Genomic DNA, 6,006 nt, shown 5'->3' with positions numbered 1-6,006 from the left:
AACCATAACCTCAAGCAAAGTCTACAACAGATGCTCCATGCTGAGTGATGATGGAACTGTCACCAGTTTCTGAATTACTCCTTTTCAATATTTCTCTTTCATTTACAGGGAAGTTTTAGATACATATTTAAAATAAACAAAAATATTAGCATAGCTCTCACTCATTCTGTTTCAGGATGAGGTCAGCAAGTTGCTTCCATCACTACAAAGATCTCAACAGGGACCCTAGAAGGTAATGGTGTTGTACTTGACAAAGAGCTTCTTAACTATAGGAAATGCTTGCAGAGATGTGCAGGTTGTTATGTAAATCCTTTATGTACTTCCTCACTTCCTCATGACTTATGCTGTCAGATGGTCTCTTTTTGGGATAATCAAAGACAAAAGATTCCCATGACTCATTAGCGAAGTCTGTTGAGTCAGATGGGATTTTTTCATCTTTGATCTCAGTTGGACTGTTTTGTTCCAGTACATTAGCTCCATGCAGGAGGGTAGTCCTCATGTCCTATCTGTTCTCAGGGTTAAGAAAAACCTTGACATTGCTGTGGTTGCCATGTTTGCTTCTTGGCTGGTTAAGGCTGATCCAAAGCAGTTGCCTGTGGCCTAATTAAAAGTGGTGCAGTTTAAACCGAATGAGGCAGTTTCTTAAAGAGCTTTGTCTTGAGGCTCAGCAAAGTAGGGAGTAGAAATCCAAGGGAACACTTGTCCTCACCCTGGAGGAGGTCGACGAGAGCCACTGACATCCAAAACTCTCACTCCATCATTGTCATTTTCCAACTCATGCTCTATTGCACCGAACTCATGGAATGCCTTTGCAGTTACTTCCATTGTGTGTTACTGTGGACCTCACTTTGTTCTGTGCTTTGTATTCAGTAAGAATTTCATTTAATTTTGTTGCTATCGCATCTTACATGTGTTGAGACTTTAAGGATGCACAGGCCAAGTTGCAATTTTCATTTCATACTGTCCTCTTCCAGTGTCCTCATCAAAGAAGCTCCGGTTTTTGAGCAGAACAAATGTCAGCTGTGGAGACTGTCTACTTTAACAAGCTTGAAGAGTCTAGATTCATTCATTGGAGCAAAGTCTCTATAAAGGCACTGCATCAGAATTTTTTAAACACAACTTTCTTCCCTCCACTGATTAGCTTGATCAATTTTCAGAATGCTGACTGCTCCACCAAAGAAAAGCATTGTACATTATTAACCAGAAAGCTTACACTTTGCTGTGATGCGCTGAGCTCGAGACACAAGAAGAAGAAAGGGATTGCTGTGAGGAGATGGGGTAATGTAGCAACAACAGTGTCAGGCTGTGGTGGTGGAAGGTACAATATGACACAATAAAAGATGTGCGACAGTAGTCAAGTAATTATTTCTGGTAAAACATTGTAACAGAGATACATAAATGCTAAAAAGCAATCAAAGTAAGAGTATTACAGAAGCAGCTGTCCATGAGTTATTACGACTACATTTTCAGACTTGAAAGGCAGTAACTCAGTGGAATAAATTTAGATGTTTTCCCATACCATGTCAACGTAAGTGAATTTTACGTTAATTGAATACTGCTTAATAACTAAAGACTGCTATCTGCAGCTGCTGTCCCCACAGACAGCATTGTCTAACATCACTCAGTTACTGCCATATTTAGGCTGTTAAATAAGTCATAGCTGGAGATTATGAGTTTGATACACTATCAAAATACTGTAAAGAATATTGTTTAATTCAAACTGTCAGCACTTATAAAATTTGATTTGATATGTTTGTGAAACATAATTTTTTGTATTGCTTAGTCACCATTTACTGCGTTATGTACATTTTCATAGTCAGGTGTGAAATGGACCATGTTTACTCTTTAACATTTTTAGCGTTTCTTATATACTTGTATACATGTAAAATGTACTGATCAGAGGCTTGCTAAAGATCATAAAACATAATACCGGGGGTGAGGGTACAGATCTGAGATTAAATTCACTGACACTTGGGATTAACTTCTTCTTCTGCTCTTCTTTTTTTTGCAGTAATAATGTTTAATAGTGTATTGTATCACAATGTTCTTTTTTTCCTTTTTTGTTTGACCTTTCTTGTTTAATTGCATGTAATAGCAGAAATTAGGGATTAAAAAAAGACCACCATCATCATATAAACATAAATTTGTGCATTGTTAAATAAAGTCCAGATATTGTGGCTATGGTTTGGCAAATAGTTGTTTTTATTTACATATTTACAAGTAAACATGGATGGGCAGCACAAGCGTTTGCTCTACTCTCCTCTCATTTTCTCTCATCTTTCTCTCCAGCCCTTTCTCCTCCTCTCCCATGGGCACATATTCTCCATTGCTCTCCAGCCCTTTCTCCTCTGGTCAGACATTGATCTTCTGCTCCCATGCTCTTCAGTCATCTGTTCTCTCCTCTCCTGCCCTCTCCATTCATCTCCTTTCCTTTACACTGCTCTCTTCTCTCATCTCCTCTCCAAGCCATCTATTCTGATTTGCCATTCTTGAAGCAAAGGATCCAAAGGCCTTTTTGTGCTTATTGTTGACATTAATATTTCTTCAAGGTCCAGTCTGTCGAGTTTGTTGTGATGAACCTGACACATGGCCATATTATTCAGCGCTGTCTGACTCATGGTGATCTAAGCCATGGCTCATGCATCCTCAGGGCACAAAACTCCTCTCAGCCTCAGCAGAGCAGGCAGGGATGAGCAGCAAGAGCCTCACTAAAGCTTCTACCTGAATGAAGAGACCTCTTGACAGGGCACCATTTCCAGAAAATGCAACATCTGAGCTTGTTTGATATGTAAAATTAGTCCCAAACATGGCCAACACATTTACAAGCTGCTGCAGCTTGTGGAATCCTGTTTGATCAACCCTCTATGAATTGAATCTTCACTGTGTCCAAGACATTGTAGAATTGGGCCTTGTACAAAGACTGGGCATCTGGATGGATATGAGCTGCAGCCCGACTGTTGGTAATGCTTTGTAGGTTTGTGGACTGGAGGCATCTGAATAGCTTGTAGATACAACTTAATTGCCAGAGCAGCTGCTTTTGCAAAGAAAGCATCAAAACAAGTGTTTCAAAATAGCAGCCAATTTAGGTCATTTCATTCTATTATTTTAGTTTCATAACTAAAATTGTGTGGTTAGCCTCAGACCTTCCAGGCCAGGCAGAACCATCATGGGGGCCAGTATCAGCCTGTGTAATGCCAGGTCTGGGCTGAGCACACTTTTCACATGGTCACTGAGAATTGCTGATCCAAAAACTGTCAGCAAAGCCAGTGCAGTATTCTTGAGACAGCTGAACACCTTTGTTAGAGACATCCAGCAGGTGTTATGTGATTATGTGCAGCTGTGGTTTCCAGCTGTTTGTGTAGCTCTGCAAACTTTATCATCCGCAGTGTTGAACTCTTTAGCTCAGTCAGCTGCATTACCATGTCCTGTGTGCCCAGTCAGTCCCTCCGGGATAAATCCAGTTCATGTCAATCAAAGCTCTCAGGTTTGATTAAGAAAGACAACATGGGTCCATACTTCTGAAATTTCCAAAATCGTTTTGTGAATTCAAACTCAGGCTCTCTTATGCATGTGCATATTTCAGCAGTGTTGATGCTGTGCTGCATGAACAGCCCCCTAAGTGTCTGATGTACTGTCATTTAAAGGCTTTCCACATTTTGCAGTGGACTGAGCAATGTGACAGCTTGCTTTGAAAGCATGATTCGTAGATGTGGCAAAGACCTGAAGGTGTTTGCTAGAATCCTGTACCAGAAAACAGCATGTTTGATAGATTCAGCCTTGCCTGTCTCATCCTTGAATGTTTTGTCGTGTTTGGTCTCAAAATGGCATTTCAATTTTCCACATTTTCAGGATATAAAGTACACATGGCACAGTCCTCCCAAAACACAAATCCCCGTTCTTCTGTACACAAGGGCTGGAAGACCTGAACATTGACGTTACCTTTCTTAGCTAGCAGGCCCGCCATTGTCAACTAAGCCCACTCTGACAGGGTTGTGTTTTTCCCCACTTGCATTCTGTGAAGAAGGTAATGAGTAAGAGTGAATCTGAGGCAGAGTAGGGTGGGTTTTTAAAGACTGCTGACAGATAAAAACTAGTGCTGTCAAGAGATTAAAAAAATGGAGAGATTAATTAATTATGATCTGTAATTAATTGATCTAATTAATCTCCTTTTTAATCTCATCTCAAAATTGCTGAGAAAAGCCCTCAACTTGAGGTATTTTCATTTAAATTCATTACATTATTGTGGCAGATGATCAAAAGATTGATATATATTACAAAAAGTGGTTTTATAAAGTCATAATTATTGTTTTCAACAATAACACACTTGAACACAGATGCAGTACACCTAGCCATTACATTCTATTTTTTTTGAGATTAGTCCCAATAAAGAGTGCTGCAACCTTCAGTCTCGACTACCAGGGGGGTGCTTGACTGTCATGACATGTCAGCTTCATTAAAAGCATAGCTGCAGATTAACGCAACAATAGATGTAAAAACACACAGAAACAATACATCTGTGATCAGTTCCCTAATTTTATTTTAACAATTTTCTAAATTATTTTCCTCTTTTCCAATTTCTCGCTGTATTTCATGGAAGTGATCAATGTAAGTGCACTTGTCCTTTAAACTTAATAAAAAATAAAAGCTAACAAAATAAAAGACACCTGGTACATTGGTTACAGCTGTATCAGTTTATAGAACATTTTTGAACAGTTAGAACAAGAGGCTGCACTGTAATGTGCAAATCACTCGTGGCTGCCTGCGCTTTCCCTGTCCTTGCAGCTGCAATTTGCTCTGTCTTCTCTTCTTCAAACTACAACACCCATAATTCATGTAGGAACTGCTGCAGCCAATGTGCAGCCGGTGGGAGCTGCATGACAACTCGACCACCATGATCAGTTTTTAATGTTTTATCGGGCAATAACTACTCCAGACTCTGCCCTAGTGTAATTTTCAGGACAATCAGGGCAGGATTCAGGATTCAGGACTGAATCCTGAATCCTGCCCTGATTGTCCTGAAAATTACACGGAGGTTGCCGGGGAGGTCAGATACATGCGTGCTAGGGCAGACAGCTTTTCATAGGCTCCTGAGTGAGCAGACCACCACTGCAGGGGACAGTCGTCAATGCTGATGCTGGGCTCTGCTCTGTAGCGCTGCAGCTCTCCCACAACTCAAGCACAAAGAAGCCCAATTGTACGCCTACAGACGGATTTTATAAAAGGCAACTCTGTGGCATACAGAAACAGTAAAGTTTGAGATTATTAAAAATGAGATTAACGCGAACAAAAAAACATATGGCTAAAATATGGTTAAATATGGTTGTAATCAATTATTCGCAATTAACACGATAATTTGACACTCCTAGTAAAAACATCAATCAAACCACTGTGGCTGTTAAAAATCTCTTTCACTCTTATTTCTAGTGTGCAATGGATCAAGATACAACATGCCAGTAGTGACACATGCTCCTAAAGCGGGGTACACACATAAAGATCATTGGGCTGATTTTGTCCCAATTTTCCCCCTTCCCGACCAAGGACGGCAAACACCCGATTGTCTTATGTCTCACAAGATTATCCTATAAGATTATCCTGTGGTGTGAGGTGTGTTAAGAGTTAATTTGTCCCGATAATCTGCTTGGAAAAGGGTCAGGGCCGACAATCAGAAATATTAAAATTGTTCAATATTTATGATCAACAATTCTCATGTGTGTGGGGAAAGTCAACGACTCCCGAGTGAATTGTGATGTGGAACGGAATGTAGCCAATCAAGAAGTGAGCTGACTGAGGAACAAGGAAGCAGACATAGTAAATAAAGAAGTAAGCATGGCCGAGCCAAAACACAAAGTTAGGTGGACGTCGGAAATTGAGGGCCAGCTCGTAGAGCTGTGGGAAACCCACAAGTGTTGATATAATTTCTCCATCAAGTCGTATCACAACAGCAACGACAAGGACAAGAGTTGGCAAGAAGGTAAACTTATAGCTAGCAAGCTAACAGCTAGTCTT

This window comes from Epinephelus fuscoguttatus, linkage group LG13 (genome assembly GCF_011397635.1).
Source record: "Epinephelus fuscoguttatus linkage group LG13, E.fuscoguttatus.final_Chr_v1".
Lineage (NCBI taxonomy): Eukaryota > Metazoa > Chordata > Actinopteri > Perciformes > Serranidae > Epinephelus > Epinephelus fuscoguttatus.
This window is presented reverse-complemented; position numbering follows the sequence as displayed.